The following is a 21652-nucleotide window of genomic DNA, read 5'->3' on the forward strand; positions in this document are numbered from 1 at the left end:
CAAACAAGTAAATGAGTTATGTTAGTACTAGTTTAGTACTGGTGTCCCCTTCCAGGGCCTGTTTCTGCCCTATGCCCAGTGTTACCTAGAATAGCCATCTAAACCCTGACCTGGATTTACTGACACTTACAAATGAGTGATGAATCTACCAAAACAACTCAAGATGTCAATAGGCATTCTATGGCATTTTTCCAGCACATAAAAATAAATTAGAAATGGTATGATTTAGCCAAGGCTCTATCTCAGACTCTTCCATGATGCAAAATGAAAGTTCTGCAGATGCCTTACCCACAAATTAGAGAGAATCATAGGTCACCAATGCCAAAGAAATCCATCACAGCTTATTATTTGGAAGGTAATTATTTCTGCATCAGATACAAAGGCGGCCAAAATGTTGAAGTAGAGGGGATTAGTGATGGCAATGTTCCACTCTTATCACTGGCCACAGGGGAAACAGTGCACAAAGAAGGGAATTGGCAGACTTTCATTATCTCTGGGGGGAAAATAAAATGAATAGATAAAGATGGGATTCTGTGAACCTGTGTGACGCTTTACATAAAAATGAAACTATTTGCAGTTGCAGTTGTTAAGCACAGAGTTAATCGAACACAGAGTGTCTGAGAAGATTTAGAGGTAATTCAGGAGATTTTCCACAACGTTTCTTGCATGAATGTCCTCGTCTCGTTGATTCTAGACAAAGAATCATATCAGAGTGTTCAGTACAGTGTTCAGACTGGTTAAGAGAAGTTCTTGCAATATTCTAAACATATCTGCTGTAATGTTTGCTTTACAATATTATTAGAACACGCTTACACAACGTTCGCAGTTACACAAACACACTATGGCAACTAGTGTTATTATTTCTGTGGCTAAAGCAGTAAGAAAATTTCAACATATTTCTACATATTCTAAAATACACAATGTCTATGTGGAGCTTCACTTGTTCACTGTCTATATGTGGGTTTCCTCTTGGTTCTGTTTTCTAAAAGGAGGTAGACTGTCTATGATAACTTGCCCCTAGATATGTGAATGGGTTCATTTAGCCCTTAGTTGTGTGTTGTCCAAGGTAGCTCTATGTCTTTATGTAGCACCGTGTTTTTTTTTTCTTCATTTCTCTGTGTGCTACATTAACTGTATTTGGTCTAAATGACAATAAAAGCTTCTTGACTTGACTAGTTTGTAAAAGTGTGTGTGTGTGTGTGTTTACGTGGTGCCGCAACCAGGATAAAGCTCAATCTTATCAAACATCACTCTAATAACCAACTAAACAAGGAGCAGATAAAGAGCAGATAACTAACACTGACACAATCTTTATATCATGTGCTTAATTATGTCCTTTATTTTTTAATATCTAAAACCAGTGACATTCAGCTAAATATCTTGGTATTATTAAATTATTACATCGAAATAAGGAACCAGTTCTATGGTATTTTTATGGTTAGTTTTCTTTTTATTAAGCACTAATGCAGTTACAACCAAATCCCAAGGAGTCTCTTGTAAAATTTTCTCTGTCTCTTATTATTAGTCTTCAATATAACCAATAGGATTTTTAAACCTTCATACATATTTCTATACATTTTATGCATCTCAAATAAAAAAAGCTTATTTTTACTTCCAGATCATTTTATGTATTTAATTTTTAAAAGTAGACCAAGACTATTTTAAGCTTAAATGGCAGAATATAAACATTACATTGAAATTTATTATAATCCTAGAATGAAATGTATGCAATAAATTTGATTATACTGATATTTCCACTTGCTAAGATTTTTTTTCGTTTGCAGTGCATGTTATAAACAAGCTGACACTAAGTTTTATAGATGTCCGAAAACTGAAAGATGAAGCGGTTCACTATTAGGTCATTATTCTGAAGCCTTCCCAATCCATTCATCATTCCATTGTCTACCTGACTGATGTCCAGAGGCCTAATTTGGGTGGTTTCTGGTCAATATATGACAATCTGAGCAATTGTAGTAGTAGATGAATTGCCTGGAGACTGTTGAGACCTCTAAGTAACCCTCATGATGGGAATCTGCTATAAATAGAGCAGTAAAAGCGGACATATTTAAATAATATTCAGGCTTTCACTATCCCATGTGTATTTGCGTGTGTGGAGTTGATTTGGGAGTTGTGTACTGTGATGATAGGAGCAGACAGATGCCTTGCTTATTAGCTATGCTATTAAAGCCAGTTGTGTGTGTGCAAAAGAGAGATAGAGAAAGACGGAGAGAGGGGGGAAAGTCTCCCTTGCCTGTCTTGTACAGCACAGGAGCTTGTATGAATGCTTTTCTGGGTCAGCTGCTTCTAAAGCGTGCCGTTATCAAAGTCCTGCACAAGTCTTTGTCTTTCATCAGAAGAAGCCTATTGTCTGGCGAGCAGCGTCTCTGTGATGTGATGGCTTCACTCTTACTTCATGATTTTAATTATCCCCTATGAGACCTCAGCAGTTTGTCACAAGCTCGTCAACAATCCCTCTGAGGTCTGTGAATACTGCTTGTGTACCTCTTACTCCTCCTCTTCTCACCCAGCTTTTCCCTCCATCATCGCTTCCACCAAGCTAGCGTTTCTTAGCCGTCTCCCACTCAAATCAATGTTACACACAGACAGACAGCTCAGGAGTCAAACTCCGGTCACCGTTCTCTCGTGCATCATCCTAGATCAATAGGAGGTTGGAACATTTGGGTGAATTTTAACCAGCTTTTCAGCTTCATAACTTGATGTGAAAGGAGGAAGAAGGGAGAAGGGGAGAATTTTTTATGCGCTCAAGAGACGAAGTTTTTTTCTCTCGCACTTGAATTTACGTTTGAGTTCATCTTAAAGTCTTCTAATCAATTTAGTTGCAAGTCTGCAACATGAGTATTCTAGACAGACATATTAAAGATGAAACATGATGATCTATCATTTAAAATAAATAAATAAATAAATTATGACGGAAATTAAATAAAAATTAGGGTGCTGAGGTCAAGGTCTGATTTGCTTTTGAAAATATCTCAAGTGTTAAATATGTATGTAACACAGCAACTGGAATGGCTCAGAAAAGTAGAAAAGATTATTATTAAGTCAATGTGCAAAATAGTGATCTTGTTAAACTAGAAACTTGAGCTATAATAAATCTTGTATGGAACAAAAGTCGTTTTCTATTCTTATTAAAGTTGATAAATTCTTCAGCCACTTCGGCTTTCTCATAAAAAATGTTGTTGGCTTGAAACTGTTTTTAAGACTGCTATAGTATATTTGTATAACATTATACATTATATAAACGGACAATAAAAGCTTCCTGACTTGATTTGACTTGACTTGAGTTGACAAGCTAGAAAAGAGTAGAAGGCTTTCATTTTTGTCACATATACATTACTACACAGTAAAATTCTTTCAGGGTCTGCTATGATACAGTGTCCCTGGAGCAGTGAGGGTTAAGGGCCTTGCACAAGGGCCCAACAGCTGGGGCTTGAATTCTGATCCTCCACCTAGAGCCTTAACTGCTTGAGACACCATTGCACCTAAAATAAAATAATTAAACGTATGATTTAATTTCTGAATCATTTCTACATTCAGTTTCTGAACAGATTTTTTTTAATAATATTTTAATAATATCATGTATGATTGTAGCATTTGATTAATAATTAAATGAAATCCCCAGATGCCTTAAGATGTGTAACACTACTATGCATCATTATTAGGGACATGTTTCTGAGCAAAATTTAATTAAGGACTCACTAATGGCCATCTAATGCTACTGAGTGACCTGAGTACATAATGCACTGGATCACACAGTGACTGGATTCAGCAGTTTATACTGTAAGCGAAGTCCTTGTTAGGTTACATTCACATGGGGTTTTCTTTTAAATAGCGCACATTGAATTACTGCTTGCTTTGTTATCTTCATGATTCAATGCAATTGAATTGTTTTTGTATAGCGTTACAGTAATAAATATAATCTAAATAAAAATGATAAAGTTAAAAAAAATGATAAAAAAAATAAAAAAATGATAAAACACCCTGAGACGATTTGAGGAAGAAACCTTGAGATGAAAAGGAAACCCATCATAATCTGGGTTACACCAGAGCGAGTGATTATAAATAATTCTCTGTATAACTGTACACTGTATAAAGTGTAATAGTGTAACCAGAAGCTTTAGAACTAGGAGGTTTAGAACTATGAGTATGAGCAGCAGCATCATTTCTGTATTCGTTTACTTTTAACATTAAGTAGCATTAGATGGCCATAGATGGCCATCTCTTGTCATTTCTAGACTGGATTACTGCAATGCACTGCTGACAGGTCTACCTATGAACGCAATCCGTCCTCTGCAAATGATCCAAAATGCAGCTGCCCGGCTTGTTTTCAACCTGCCAAAGTTCTCACATACCACCCCGCTGCTGCGATCCCTCCACTGGCTTCCGGTAGCTGCACGCATCAGATTCAAAACACTGATGCTGGCCTACAAAGCCAAAAATGGACCATCTCCCTCTTACCTCAAAGCCCTCATCACTCCTCGCACTGCACCCCGCACCCTCCGATCTACCAGCACTGCTCGACTGGTTCCACCATCTCTCAGGGTAAGAGGCAAGTATACTACAAGACTCTTCTCTGTACTGGCACCAAGGTGGTGGAACGAACTTCCCCTAGAGGTCCGGACAGCAGAGTCACTGGCTATTTTCAAGCGGCGGTTGAAGACCTACTTATTCAGGAAACACTTCAACTAGCACTTCTTTCATTATCTTTTGCATTTTAAAAAAAACAAAAAAACAAAAAAAAAACAAAACACACACCTTTGACACTTTCATTGTAACTTAGAACAAATGTTTTAAACTCATGGTATCTTAAGTATGTAACTTAGTGAGCCAGCATTAATGTATTCAATGTTAGAGATTTAAGCACTTATGTACGTCGCTCTGGATAAGGGCGTCTGCCAAATGCTGTAAATGTAAATGTAAATGTAACATAAATTCCTTCCTGCCAAAATCACGAAAATGTTGAATAAAGGAGAACTGAGTGCAAAGCCGACCGTAGCAACTGGAGTCCAAAGCCTCCACTGAAGTTCGAAGTATCTCCAGGCCATCCACATGGTGTCATCCTCAGAAGCAGTAAGCAGCCTATATGTGATAAAACTCCAAACAGAAGACAGAAGTAGGGCTTCAGAATGGATTGAGCAGGTCCAGAGATCAGAAGAGGGCAGGAGCACTGTTTACTCAGAAGTAGCATGAGAGAGAGAGAGAGAGAGAGATAGAGAGAGATGAGATTTATTATTAAAGATTAAAATAAAGATGGGTGAAGAAGTTGTTTACACTCTCTGTAGTTTTAGAGACAACAAGCAAGAGAAGATGAGTTGCTTGTTTGACCTTGTATTATTCCATGCAGCCACAATTAAAGTAGGACATCAAATCACATTCGGGAGATTAAAATAGTCGAGTAGTTATTTGTAATTACACTGCGACTTTGGAATATTTGCGGTGGGATATTTTCATCCAAGGTGTCTTTCATTCATTCATTCATCTTCTACCGCTTATCCGAACTACCTCGGGTCACGGGGATCTCAGGCGTCATCGGGCATCAAGGCAGGATACACCCTGGACTGAGTGCCAACCCATCGCAGGGCACACACACACACATTCACTCACTAGGGACAATTTTCCAGAGATGCCAATCAACCTACCATGCATGTCTTTGGACCGGGGGAGGAAACCGGAGTACCCGGAGGAAACCCCCGAGGCACGGGGAGAACATGCAAACTCCACACACACAAGGTGGAGGCAGGAATCGAACCCCGACCCTGGAGGTGTGAGGCAAACGTGCTAACCACTAAGCCACAAGGTGTCTTTCATTTCTTTTATATTTTCTCAACAGTTCTTATTTATGTTCCTCCATGTTTGATTTTCCTGCTTGCACCCCAACCTATGACCTGACTGGTGAAAAGGTTGATTTTAATTAATAAATTAATTAATTAATAAAAAAAAAAAAAAAATTCTGAAAAATTATACTTTTAGGACTTTGGTGTGATTGAAGAAAAGAAAAAAAAAACTGGCAGCAGCACTTTTTAAAAGCAGACACAATCCACTCACTTCCATCCACTGGATTACATGTTGAACTGGTGATTAAAAAAAACACCAAGTTTGGTTTGAAAGCACACTTAGCTAGGTTTATTATTAATAATCACACACCATATTACTTTAGCAGAAGGCCTAAAGTAGTAACATCTTCAATATATGTGGAAAATGTTTGATAGCATGTTTATGTCTGAATTTTTAATGTAATTACTTGGAAGCCAAACTACAGTTTCACGAACTGTACACAGCGATCAGTCTCCATAAATCTAAAGCACCTCAAAGTGTGATGACGCCCTTGTAAGCTTACTATTCCTATTCCAGTAAGATCACCTTCGTAAGAAAGAATTGATTGATTCCATTCAATAAAACAACAGCCATTAAGCATCTGAGAGCATAAAGAATCAATGATGATGGATGTCTAAGAGCAGAGACTATGCATTAAGGAAGTACATAATTGTCAAAGCCAGTCAGCTCCTAAATAAATAGTGGAGTTGATAATCATATCAGTCAGGGACCAATCAATTCAAACACATTTTCAGGTGATCTATTGATTTAGTGTATAATACAACAATACAGTTCAAGAAAAAGCCAGTTTTGTGTGTGTGTGTGTTTGTGTGTTTGCATGGTTAAAGATTTCTCTTCCAAGTCCCTTTGTTTAAGCAGCAAGAACATCAAGATATCTGAACGAGCATTGAAACACTGATTAGAAAAATGTGGCTTAGCAAGCGTTTGCTAATGAGCAGTGCGGTGTTCTCGTTTATCTAAAGTTCTTCCCCGAACCTGCCTCATTCGTCACCCTACTCCCATGACTCTCTCCAGCTGAGAACAAACGAGGCTGGGCGTGAAATGTCTCTCCTTCCCGGCTCCCAGCGTGGAGGTGTGTGGGCAACCTCACAGTGTTCGTGGCAGCTGCAGCAGAACACACACACGATCCACACACTGAAGGTATCTCTGGAGGACACTCTTGTAGCACAGGCATCTTTTTGGTTTTTTTTAACTGCAGTAAGCACAGAAGGGGATTTCATGCAGAAGCCTGGTCATTTTAATTAAGATCCATTGAAGTGTCATTGCAGATCTGCATATTAATTAAAACCAGGGAAAATAATAGAGCCTGGTCCACACCATAAAAAACAGAGTGATGCAGATATTGAAAATGTGGCTGGTTATTAGCTCTAGGGACAATTAATTAAAAATGCATATTATCCAGATAGGAGAAAGAGAACAACCGTGCAAGGAGAAGGGCTTGGGAATGTTGATGTGCTTTAATCCTGTAGACAAAGGAAGAAAATAAGTTCAGCTATTTCACTTGCAGTAAGTCACACAAAGGATAAAAGGGCTTTAAGGAAGCAAGCTTATAAAGATGAATATAATAATGTAACGACAGAGTTTTATGAATTATTTTCATACTTTAGATGTACATTTCAAAAAATTGCAGCATGAAAGGGTGTGTGAAAAAGAGAGAGAGAGAGAGAGAGAGAGAGAGAGAAAGACAGACAGACCAAGAGAGATTATGACTGGGAGAAAGAGACAGAGATATTTTTTAGTGACTGAGTGAGTGGCAGAGACAGAGAGATGTGCGACTATGTGCGACTATGTAATTAGAGAGAGAGAGCGAAAGAGAGAGAGAAAGAGAGAGACTATATTTTACTTTCTCTCTACCTCTTTTGATTTTGCTTTGACTATACAAATGTGTAATTATTTGTCAATCCAATAAAGTACAGAAAAACTGAAAGCTGAAAGTGGGAACAGAGAGAGAGAGAAGAGGGAAGTTATGAAAGAAGGAGAGGAGAGTTTTCTTCTCCCTCCCCATTCCTCTCCTCCGTCTCTTACTGCACTGATGGAAGAAGTGTGTCTGTGTATTCTCAGCCTCTATAAACATCCTCCGGGAGGTCATTGACAGGTGGAGTGTGAGCATGCACGCACACACACACGCACACACACACACACACACGCACGCACACGCACACACACACACACACACACGCACACGCACACGCACACGCATACACACATGCACACACACACACACCAGATTGGAGCAGCACAGCCAATCTCACTCTGACATACCACAGACCTGTGGGTCGTGCGCTGTTCACAGAGTTATAGAGCTCATGGCAGTATGTGAAAGCCCTCTCTCTACCTTTAGACATATTTTTTGGCCCTGATTCACAACAGAGGCACAAATATTCAGTAAACCTGAGGATTTTATTAAGGTTTCACAATCCCTACCATGTTCTGCTCTCCCTGCAGGCGGTGTGTATCACAGTTCCTGGGTACCAAGGTCACGTAGCTCATAAACAATATCTCCGTATAAGTGGCCATTCACATAACAACTTTCATAATTAAACCTCCCTTGTACGTCGTCATGGCAACCAGGTCCTACTTGATGCCATGCAGAGACTGACATAATTTTCCTCAGTGAATGTTTTTTATTATGTCCATTTAACACGGGCCACTGTGGCATTTCTGTCAAGACAAGAATAAAAGAACATTGTGCATGCATTAATGATTCATTAACGATTCAAGTGTCATTTGCTGCAGAAGAGTCGCTGCATGAATGATACAGAATCATTCACATCACTTAATCTATTTTAAATGCAAAAAAAAAAAATTGGGATTTGCGGTTTAGAAGCAAAATGTACATTTAATCAAATATAAAACACAAGGAATATGTGATGAATCATTCTCTGATTTCAGAGCCTACACAGCAGAAATATATTAACGAACAATATTAAATAAAGTTTTCTACCTCATTGTAATCTATCCATCCATCCAGTACAGTATGTCGCTTAATACACCACTGGGTTGTAGGAAACTTGTAGACTCAGGAGATCTCAGGAGACTTGGACAGGATGTGAGTGTATCTCGGGGAAAATCGCACACACTCACACACACTAACACATTACGGACAATTTAGAGATGCCAATCAGTGACTAGTGGAGGAAACTAGAGTACCTGGAGGAAACCCCTGAGGCAGAGGGAAAACACACACGCGTCTACCAGAGAAGCAGGAATCGAACCTGAATCATTCATATGATCAAATCATATTGGATTCCAAATCACTTTGGAATTGAATCGTGAATCAAATTGCTGTAACTTCAAACAATTCCCACGTCTAGAAGGCTTACAATTCAGCTCTAATAGACTGTACAGATCATATTCAGACGATTTCCTTAAGAAAAGAGAGAGCGTAACAGCCATAGCTTTGAGATATATTGCACTAAAGCACTATAGATCTGTTTCAGCCTGTTCATGACTTCTACAGGAACATTCAGCTACTATTTTGAATGATCACATGGCATACACACACACACACATAAAAATGGCATCACTGGAGCATCTCGAAGGCTCTAAAGACTCTAACCTTCTTACACAGAGGTAGATAAGTTAATGGGATATCCGAAATAGTGGTTTCATCCCTCAGAGTATTGTAGCACTAAACAGATAAAGAGATTATTTCTGATAATCAGGGGAACATAAGCAGGAGGGTGTGACAATAGGGCGAGCGCCGCTCAGGTGTAATTATTCAATAATAAGAGATGCATCCTCTAAGGCCTCCTCAATACCCTCAGTGCACCTTGGGGAAAATCTGCTCTTACACACGCCTGAGCCGAAAATACAGTGAGTTGTAGAGCTGTAGATGAACTTAAGACATGCTGGATGAAGTCCCACATAGATAATTGGGTTCCTCTAGAGGCAGGGCTGTAGGTTGAGATGTTGTCATCAGATAAACCAGGAGAAACTCTTAGTGTGCTGTTACAAGAAATAAACTCACAGTCATAGATCACTTTACTCATCCAGCAAAGGTGAGAAATTATTCTTGTGCAAGGAATAAGTATGTTTTAATGCTCAATTCCCTTGTTATAAAGATGTCAGGATGTTAATTCCCGATTCTATAACAGCAGCTTTGAGCTATAACATTGCTGGCTTCAATGCAATTCACAGGTTTGATAAACTGCTTGAAAAAATTAAGGGGAACATTTATATTGCATGTTGGATCGCAATGAATGAAATATTAACTAAATCTTAAGTTATGTACATTGTGTAATTGTGTAAAAAAAAAGAACAAAATGATGTGACGATGGTCTGCTTTCAAGATCATAAAGAAAAATCACAGTAAAAAAACTAAAATTGCAGGCTGATATAACTTACATTAAGCTCATCACGAGAAATGGGCATTACTGAAAAGGTCTGGACATGCTCCTGATGAGATGGTGGATGGTGTCCTTGGGGATCTCCTCCCAGACCTGCAGGAGGAGATCCCCAGGTCATCATTTTATAAGGCTCTGGCAGTTATGACAAAGGACCAGATCATCCCGCTCCAATAATCCTCGTGTAACGGCCCGTCTCCAAGTATCTTCTCCATGCTCTTTAAACTGTGCTGGGAAACAATCCAAAACTCCTTGGAGCAGGATGTGTACAGATGTGCCATCGTGGAGGAGCTGGACCACCTGTGCAACATGACTGGGTTGATGGTATTGCCTCGTGCTACAAGTAGTAACAAGGACCCTAACAAAACACAAAACTAGAGACAAATCAGTCAGGAAGGAGAAGAGAGTTAATTCAAATCATTTCCTGTTTTTTGGGTTCACTTTCATTTGCACCAACGCAGGTAAAACTTCACATCACAATCACTTAGGCTTGCCAGCAGGTTGATATTCCTGATGTTGAATTGACTTGGTTGTATTGTGTGATGATTAAGTATTCCCTTAATTAATGTATTTAAAATATGAATGTATTAACGATACATCGTGATGTGGTACAATGGGAAATCCGCAGCATTCGGAAATCTCTATAAAGGACCAGAATCTCGAACAAAATCCGTGCCATGAAAACCTTTGGTGAAATGGCGAGGTGGAGACAATGATTTTGGATTTTTGAAAGAAGTCTAAAACAACCAGAAACATGACCAACTGCTATTTATATATTTCAAGAGAGAGAATAAAATAGAGGTTTTATGGAACTGTTCATACTGTAGCTGCTCTAACAGTGTTAAGAGGAACTCTTACTTGTTTTGTTGATGTTCCCTAACATTACTTGTAGTTATAAACAGATAAAAGGTACGTCATTGTTCTTTAATATATGAAAAATTCTAATCGTCTTCAAATAGCTGTGGTATGAGAAAATATAACAGTTCAGGATGTGCAGTTAATTAACTTCATGTGAGAACACTAACGCTTCTTGGTTTCAGAGTTACTTCACACGCTCTTGTCTTTGATCGCCTTCCTACAACCCTGTTGTTTTATATTCGTGACTTACAACCGTATTTACAAGTTATTTTACTGACAATATAATAAAGCTGCCATCTCAATAATGGGAAATGTAGTTAAACCGACTCACTGACTGTAGGTGTCTTTCTGACGGTGTATAATTCTCCACCTGACTGAGCATCTGCTCAAATGTAGACACACAAGCTGTGGAAACGTAAAAGTTGGAGATAAAGTTACGTGTCAATGCTTGTAACGATGACGAAATTAAGAGTTATTTTTTGTAACGGCATCAAGACCTCAAGATAAACGTTCACAAAGTGTGTAACAGTAAATCACATGCAGACGGCAAAAAAAAAAACTGCTCGGCCTTACAAATCAGAGAACAAATGATCGGGCTAATTTATGAACAAATCAGAAAGGTAATGTTTTATAACTTTTCACATTTTCCTGAGAACCAGGACGTGATCAGTAATCAGTATTACACACACCAGAGGTTACATGGTTTGGTCAAAGATCAAGAGCTCATATTTACTGTAATTTTGACATGACATGAACATTATTAGAAGAGACATCAACCCTGTGAGTATCCTGAGGCATCTAGAGATTGTACCAGCTCCAGTTTTGTTTCCGCTTCAATAAAGAATTCGGACATTCAAAGAGAAGATGCCAACTACATGTGGTCTTTGAGGACAACCTCCTCCTAATCAATACACAATTGTCAGACTTTATCTGACTGTAGAAAGGACATTATTCCTAATAACACTCTCTGGTGTTTATAACAGTTTATAATCATACCATCCAGTGTCACCCAAATGAGGATGAGGTTCACTTTTGAGTCTGGTTCCTCTCAAGGTTACTTCCTCTTCCATCTAAGGGAGTTTTTCCTCACCACAGTCACCTCAGTCACATCAGGCTTGTTCATTAGGGATAAATACAAACACACTTAAATACGAGTTCAATATTAAACTTTTGTATTATATTAATCTATTTAACTTTTATTTGTACTATAATTCTTATGTTCTGTAAAGCTGCTTTGAGACAATGTCCATTGTTAAAAGCGCTATACAAATACAATTAGAATTGAATTGAACTTTATGAGACCTGGAGTGAGGGGTAACTTTTGTTGATGCAACAGACATAAGTCTTAACACTGTCTCGGTTCATAGAGTCTTACTGTGACCAGTAAATGTGCAGTGGATGCTGCTTAAGCCATTTTGTTGTATCGGTGCTTATTAAATTAGTTTACATTTAGTCAAGCTGTTGAGCTTCTGCCAGCATAAACAGTCATTGTAAAGAGTCATTAACTGTTTCCATATAACTAGCAGAGAAGGGTGAATTGTGCCAGGACAGAACAGTGATAAATGGGGTATCTGGAGATTTTCATGCTGCAAGGAAAAAGGAAAGTGTGACATAGGACTCAAACAAGAGCTATGTGCGTGAAACATTTTATGGGCCGGATACATTTGCAAGTCACAGAGAACTGGGCTACGGTCCAGTATCATCCTGTAGACACTGCAGCAACTGTTAGGATCCAAAAATGTAGGAGAAGCACATAACAGAACAGAGCAAGCTTAAAACTGGAGAATTAAATAGAGAATCACTGTTCACAGCCTGAAGTTGATTATTATTTTAATGACAGCACCTTCCAAAGTGTTTTAGTCCGCTAGGACATAAATATTGCCCAATGATTATGTTTTATTGCATGAGGTGTCGATGAAAACGTTTTTCTTTTTTATCTATTTGTAGTAATGCATAATGTCTGTGAAAGAAGTTAGATATCGCTTACATTATAGCAGCTATAAACATCCATTCCTAAAGTCAAGTCAAGAAGCTTTTATAGTCATTTTAACCAAATAGAGCTGCTGCAGTATATAGTGAAATTAAAGTGTTTCTTCAGAACCCTGGTGCTAGATAGAACAACATAAAGCTACATATAACAACACAGTGCTAAGGACTTAAAGTAAGTTGTCCTAGCCACATAAACGGCGGGTAAGACGTGCAAAAAATCTTTCATTTTCCTTTCTTATAGACAAAAGAGCAAAACTGCCAAAAAGAAAAGGGAGGGAGCGATGGAGGTATTCTCTCTCCCCTGTCAATCATAGTGACACTGGCCAATCACATGTGTTTGTGAGCTCAGGTTTGAGCGCAGTGTGTTACGGCATCTTGCGATGCAACACGAGCAGTAGTTAGAAAAAATGTTAGATGGCTTCAGGTGTCTCAGAGGAAGCATGGTATAATCTTCACCCTTTCTGACTGGTAGCTGGCGTGTGATAGTAGAAAGCTGTGTAGAAAGAGCAAATCAGGTAGAAAAATAATTAATATAATGCTTTGATTTACCTTGAAGACGGGACTACTGTCAGAGCTGATCTTATAGAAACGTAACAACTTCTGACCAATCAGATTTGAGAACAGCACCGTGGTTTAAAACTAAAATAAGTTATTATTTATAACGTATAGCGCACAAGTATAAACTGTATAATCATAACCTATGGGAATGTTATTATATCGGACGCCTGATTCAGGTTTGTCCTTCTAATAGCTGATTAACACTAAAGATTTTCAGTTACTAATGATCCAGTACAGGAAATGAGGCAGCCATTATGAGCTTCCTACTGCACGCAACCTTCTTTTGTTCAGCCGTCTGTTGTGCGTTAAGGTAAATGGATGAAGCAATAAGCCAGAGGATCATTCTGTAGATATGCAAGATGAGTGCTATTAGTGTGAGATAAGGTCCTTAGCAGTTACAGTGTAGTCCTGGATAACAAAAGAGACAACAGAGCCAGGCTGGAAAAATGAGGGCAGGTAAAGGCGAAGGAGGAGGGGAAAGGGGCAGAACATATAGATAGCATTCCTGTATAGCATAGTGGGTGGATGTGGGAAGAAAGAGGGACAAAGACAGAGAGGGTTAAAAGAAAAGGAAAATTAAGCAGACCGATGGAAAATATACACCCAGACAGAAACAAAGGGACATCGTTGTGTCAAAAACAGGAGAGGAAGTGATGGAAAAGTGTGGCGCATCTCTGAGAAAGTCCTGATCAAAGCTTACCCCATTTTCATTCCTCTCTTCCCTTTGATGGATATATTTTTAGAGTTCCAGAGCTCTCATGAGCACAAGATGAGCTATATATCAAATATTCTGTGTAATCTGCCAGAACCCAGCCAAACTTTACTTTCTCTCTAAACTGATCACTGATATGCCATCACTGACTACTGACGAGAAAAAAAAAAAGCACATCACTTCATCCCTTATTAAACACGCTCCATTTATTCACTATTTTCTTATCGCCCAAAAATAAGAAGGAAACAAATCAAAAAGGCTTGTTCGTAAACACACGATTCACAAGGATCCAAATCAGAAAGCAAGGAAAAGAGAAAAGAGAGAAAGAGCAAAAGAGAACGAAATAAATGAAAGGAAAGAGAGAGAACAAAAGAAAGAAAAACCAGACAGAAAGTTTGTCTTGCTGCATGTTTTTTTTAAAGAACTTTCATTAAGTGGTAATGTAGCTACTGCATTTCCTCACTGACTGTGTGTTGTGTGCATTTGCTGTATGTGTATGTTGCGTGTGTGTTGTATGTATGTGCTGCATGTATCTAGTGTGCTTTGTGTGTATTTGCTCTATAGATGTATTGTGTGCATGCAAAAAAAAACTTCCATTATTTTTTCATACATCTCTATGGACCACATCTGTAGTGATTGTCACGAATCATTTCAACATGTTTCTCTGTATTGACAAAAGAAAAAAAAACTTGTTTCACTCAATCGACGCTTAAAATATGCCACTAAAAAACACAAAACCACAGCCATTAGACTCGAGCAGCAGAGTTTCAGACCGAGATAGATGTGAGGCAAAGTTGTTATTGGGTTTTGTTCAACAGTAAGGCTTTATGATTAAAAACTGACCATGTTTCCACAAATATTTCCATCTAAAAATCAAACCAGTCTCTGAAGACTGGAAGTGCGCAGATAAAGAGCTGAATTTTCCAACACGTTTAACTGAAGGATTCACATCAAGAAAATTTTTTAGAAACATAAATAAAGTAGCTTAATTGTATGTTGCCCTTAGACCTCCGTTATAAGCGAGTAAACAGCTGTTGAATTTCTGTTCTGTAGTAATCACATATATACCGCAAATTCGTAAACAGAGATTAAGTCAGAAAATACAGGATTATTCCTTAAATTCAAACGTCTTACTGTACAATCGGACAAGGTGCAACTCGTCTACGCTACATACAGAATAGTACAATGGTCGTAATAAACACTGTAGTCTAGGTCATCATTATGGCCAAAGTTTCAGCAAAGCTGACTAATTAAATGAGCGGTTGTTAATATTAGAGTATCACGTTCGGGGGGCACGGTGGCTTAGTGGTTAGCACGTTCGTCTCACACCTCCAGGGTCGGGGTTCGATTCCCGCCTCCGCCTTGTGTGTGTGGAGTTTGCATGTTCTCCCCGTGCCTCGGGGGTTTCCTCCGGGTACTCCGGTTTCCTCCCCCGGACCAAAGACATGCATGGTAGGTTGATTGGCATCTCTGGAAAATTGTCCGTAGTGTGTGATTGCGTGAGTGAATGAGAGTGTGTGTGTGCCCTGCGATGGGTTGGCACTCTGTCCAGGGTGTATCCTGCCTTGATGCCCGATGATGCCTGAGATAGGCACAGGCTCCACGTGACCCGAGGTAGTTCGGATAAGCGGTAGAAAATGAGTGAGTATCACGTTCTTGGTGTGACAGGTCAGTGTAATCAGCACCACATCCCAGTTGTTCTGATATGGAGTATATAAAAGAATTACACATCATGTATTTACACTAAAATTAAACTGACTTCAGCAGTTTTAATAAGGTGTTGGACCACCACGTGCCACCAAAAGACCTCCGGTGTACCTTAGCGTCAATCTCCTTTAGATCTTCAAATGGGTTGATATCTGATGCTCGGCAGCTACAGAACATAATTAACATTATTGTGGCTCTTATCACACGCTTCAGTGAGGTCCGGGCCCTGTGAATAGGGGCGGAGTCATCCTGGAAAAGACCACACCCATTAGATGAGAAATGTTTAAACACAGGATCAAGTTGATCAGTGAGAAGAACGTTACACCGATTTGCAGACGTGCTTCACTCTAAAAGGAAAAGCAGATATAAATCATGTTGGCAAAATATAAATAAATGCACCTCTGTGAAAAACAAAGGCAAAAAAGTCACCGTGATCAAATGTGTTGAAATATTGAAATAACATTCTCAAAATGTTTCCCTTTTGCAGTTCTCATCAGCTCTGTACTAGTCTGTTTCTTTGTTCTCTTTTTGTTTTTGTTTTCTGCTTCTCACCACAAGGTGGCAACAAGAAAACCATCACAAACCACAACAGGTCAGTTGTCTCATATTATACTGAGTCTCTCTCTATATTTATTTCATGCCTTTGCATGTGTGTAAACATGTGTGTGACCGTATGTGTGAATAATTCATTTTCTTCAGCCCAGTAATCACAAGATTGAATTTACTACCTCTTATCAAATTAAGCCTGTAGCACTAACCTGTTTCCTTAAAACACAATTAAATATGTAATTAAGTAAACATACCCACATCTTAAAGTCATACAGAGAATTTACATGATTATACAAGTGTTGTGGGCTGATTTTAATAAGCGTTAAGGTCCAATTTACTTTTTAACTGCCTTGAGTAGACTTTGTGGTCATTATCTGCATCTTCCAGCCTAATAACTATGTAAAGCTGTGTTAAAAATACATACAAAAAAAAACAGACACAGATATTGAATCAAAACAGCTATGGATACATAATTTAATCAAATGCTGCCCTCCTATGGCTCCATTTAGTAAGTATCTCTAGGATTAAGATTTAAAGTGGCTCTTTATCTCTGTCAGATTTCTTGTGGTAGGTAGAAAATAACATCTGGATGGAAGGGTGCAGCAGAACGACATCAGCTCTGCACGGCTCATACAGGTACACGTGTACGAGCAAAGAGATGATTTAATAAAATGTGGATGCATTTCTGAAGTAGAGAGAGAGAGAGAGAGAGAGATGAGAGAAGAAACTTTCTCTCTCAAAAAGTTATGCCTTCATTAATGTGTAGTCAGCCGTCAGCCAGAGGTGCGAGTGGGAATTTCAGAAGCACGGAGTCATGCTGAATTATTGATGAGCTGCTGAGCCTGGAATAAACAGGCAACGCACTCAACATCCCCGCCTGTTCTTTTGCACAAACAAGTGCACAGAATGCTGGGCATCAACATTTGATGGTTAGAGTGTGGCTAAAGGAGATGAGAGCTGTCCCTCCACTGAGAGAACTGAATTCTTGTATTAAAAAGAGGAGCTGGAGCTGTAGTGTGCGCTCAAGGCTCATACTGCTGCTCTGCACTGATTGAGCTGTGTGCAACTGAGATCAAAGCACACCATCCTCATCCTCAGCCTCATCCTCATCTCCCTGAAAAAGCAAGATAAGGAGATAAAGAGAAATACAGTACAGTTGGAGAAAGCCTAGTAAACGAGCACAGAAACTCAGCAACCAAGCAGAACCTCTAGGGACCCAACAGTATTGACTAGACTAGCAGTGTGTGTAGTGAAGCAGTGGAGCTCAGCTCGCATGCAGGTGTGTAAGTGAATGTGTATGTGAACATATGTTTACGCAGGTGTGTGCCTGTGAGGGGCTGCCCTTTTACCTCCCCAAGGGTGCTGGTTTCAGCTGAATGCAGGATGGGATATTTTATCTCAGGCGACGTTCTAATCAATCAGTGTGACTGTGATGGAGGCCCCCAGTGACTGGACTCCTTCTGCCAACCTACTGCCCCTCCACCACACACCATTACTGAGCACTAACACTGTTACAGAGTGAACACGAACACACACACACACACACACACACACACACATCAAGATCCTGTTTTAACATTTTAATAACATTTAACAAATAATAAATAATATGACATTGTTTACATTCATTTATGATGCTGCCATATATGAATGTAAACAATGTCATATTATTTATTCTTATTATTAATATGTACATATATATATATATACATACATATATATATATATATATATATATACATACATACATACACACACACACACACACACACACACAGTACTGTGCAAAAGTTTTAGGCAGGTTTGAAAAAATGCTGGGGGGCACGGTGGCTCAGTGGTTAGCACGTTCACCTCACACCTCCAGGGTCGGGGTTCTATTCCCGTCTCCGTCTTGTGTGTGTGGAGTTTGCATGTTCTCCAAACCCCCGAGGTACTCCGGTTTCCTCCCCCGGTCCAAAGACATGCATGGTAGGTTGATTGGCTTCTCTGGAAAATTGTCCGTAGTGTGTGATTGCGTGAGTGAATGAGAGTGTGTGTGTGCGCCCTGTGATGGGTTGGCACTCCGTCCAGGGTGTATCCTGCCTTGATGCCCGATGACGCCTGAGATAGGCACAGGCTCCCCGTGACCCGAGGTAGTTCGGATAAGCGGTAGAAGATGAATGAATGAATGAAAAAATGCTATAAACAAAGAATGCTTTCAGAAATATAAATAATGAGTGTTTATTTATGTCAATTTACAAAATGCAAAGTGAGCAAACAAAAGAAAAATCTAAATCAAATCAATATTTGGTGTTACTACCTTTTGCCTTCAAACCAGCATGAAGTGATGGCACGACCCCCACAGAGCCCTGATCTCAACATCATCGAGTGTGTCTGGGATCACATGAAGAGACAGAAGGATTAGAGAAAGCCGACATCCACAGAAGGTCTATGGTTAGTTCTCCAAGATGTCTGGAACAACCTACCAGCCGAGTTCCTTCAAAAACCGTGTGCAAGTGTACATAGAAGAATCGCTGCTGTTTTGAAGGCAAAGGGAGGTCACAGTAAATATTGATTTGATTTAGATTTCTCTTTTGTTCATTCACTGCATTTTGTTCATTTATGAAAATAAACACTTCCATTTTTTAAAGCATTCTTTGTTTACAACATTTTTTCACACCTGCCTAAAACTTTTGCACAGTACTGTATATAATATATTTTTAATTAAGAAAAATGATAATTGTACACAAAACTAAGTGACAATTTTGACTGACTTTTTTAAGATCCTGTTTTTTTTCTTTACATTTTAAATACATTTAACAAATAATTAATATGACATTCATTAATGATGCTGTCATATACGAGTGTGTGTACAGTGTATATAGCCAAAATCTAATTTCTTACAGAAAATGATTAACAATAAAATAAAAAATAAAAAAAAACAAATAAACAAACAAACAAATAAATAATTTGGTAAATAAACATCTCAGCCTGGTTACTGTGGAGTGTGAAGATAAAATTATGAATACAATTTTGTTTCAGCGACTCAGGATAACAAGATACCTGAAATGACTGCACAGTCATGCACAGTTTGTTGATTCTTTCTGTTTGAACACACTTTCTAACCCTGATAATTAACTGCTGAGATGAATCAGGTGTCTTTGATCATTAAACTCGGCCGGACTTCAGGAGTTGTGTATTGCATGTCCAAAGGGATGTTTGTTAGCAGTACTTACATTCAAAACAATATGAAATATGCACAATTAGTGCAGTGGCACAGAATACAGACACTCATAAATGATTCAGACCCAGCTCACTAATGACTGTGTAATGAGCTGATGAGTTACTGGTGGAATATAAACATGCTTAAGGAAACACTGCTCTACAGTAAGTCTATCAAAACAGCAAAGTGGTGCCAGGAGGAGGAGGAGGAGGAGGAGGAGGAGGAGGAAGAGGCAGGCAAAAGCTCTCCCAGATTCAGTTACAGTCACTGAAAAGTTTCTTAATTAAAATCTGGAGCTCATTTGTGCCATCTGCAATAAAACAGTCAGTGGTTTAGCTCAAAAGCAACGTGACTATTGTTTAGGCAAATCAAAACAACTCTGAAAAGTGAAGAGAGGAAAATAACAGGATTATGGGAATTTAAGTCATATCTAGTTTTTCACAAGTAAAAGATATTTTTTTAGTTGGTCAAACGTTGAAAGATGGTTTGAACCTTTAAATCTTATCAGTATTAATAGTACATGTTTATTGCATTAACTACATATACATAATTACAATCGAATTTTAAATAAATGTGACATAAGAAATTCTTAAGCCAGCCAAGTAAAAGGCATCACTGTAAGAGCCAAATATAGCTTTTTATATAAAGATTTATTTTTGTGTGCGTGTAAAATTTTTGAAGTGTGACACTTCTTGTATGTTATGCAAACAAACAAAAAAAAAGCCAGTGTATAGTTATAGTTAGGGAAATTTTGATGGCATGAGTTTTTAAATATGTAGATAAAACTCTATATGAAACCTCCAGGTTAAAGTATAATGAAATTTCTCCCTCATCCTTCTGTCAAACACACATCCATTTTTTTTTAATCCTGTGCACTGCCATGTGGTGGTAAAGCAGATTACGTTAAGAACAAGCCAAAGGTAGAACTTCTCAGGGGGTCCCAAAATTCCAGCTAATGCTTTCTCCAATTTGTCCATCGTTTTTCTGCTTTCTATGCCGCATCAGCAGAACAGCAGAGAAGCCAAACCCTGCACCTCTCACTCAGCCCCCCTGGATTAATTTATGGCTTTCCTACTCCCTAGGAAGCGCACTTTCACAGACTATTAGCCTGGCACTCATCAGGCCTCGTTGCTGAACACGCGTTGCGTGTGTGGACGTATACAGTACACATACATCATAGTGAATAAGGCTCATTAAATATCTGGCACATGCTGCCATGGAGAACAATTAGCCCACAGCACAGCATTGCTCTCTGTCATGCTTTAGCCAGGTGGAGCTCACCGCTAATGGTGAATGAGACTGAAAATTAAAGCATTTATTAATACATGTACAATGCAAACCATTTTGAGATGGGCAATGCACCTGTTTTCGGTGCTAACCTTTGTTAAACAGAATAAAGATAAACGTAAAGTTGCTGAAGCAGGAACAGATGGTCTGCAGCTTAGCTTGCCAGCACGGATATATAGGACACTGGTAAAAGATGTCTACTTCCAGAAAACCTCAAGTACGTGGCAGGACAGGATGCTACACCAGGAAGAAATCCTGTTATAGTTCAATATGTACAGTATTGTTCAAAATAATAGCAGTACAATGTGACTAACCAGAATAATCCAGCTTTTTAGTGTATTTTTCAGTAGATTCTCAGAAAACAAACAAGACCCAGCATTCATGATATGCACGCTCATAAGGCTGTGCAATTGGGCAATTAGTTGAAAGGGGTGTGTTCAAAAAAATAGCAGTGTCTGCCGTTGACTGTACAAACTCAAAACTATTTCGTACAAACGTTTTTGTTTCTAGGATTTAGCAATCCTGTGAATCAATAACTAATATTTAGTTGTATGACCACAGTTTTTTAAAACTGCTTCACATCTTTGTGGC

General features: G+C 38.8%; 1 protein-coding gene across 1 annotated transcript in view; it reads left to right on the forward strand.

Moving 5' to 3' along the window:
* The window catches only part of LOC132844292 (low affinity immunoglobulin gamma Fc region receptor III-like), a 237143-nt gene that overhangs the window by 34374 nt on the left and 181117 nt on the right, over positions 1 to 21652 (forward strand). The gene's annotated exons all lie outside the window — the stretch shown is intronic.

The sequence above is a fragment of the Tachysurus vachellii genome, chromosome 4 (genome assembly GCF_030014155.1).
Source record: "Tachysurus vachellii isolate PV-2020 chromosome 4, HZAU_Pvac_v1, whole genome shotgun sequence".
NCBI classification, from domain to species: Eukaryota; Metazoa; Chordata; class Actinopteri; order Siluriformes; family Bagridae; genus Tachysurus; species Tachysurus vachellii.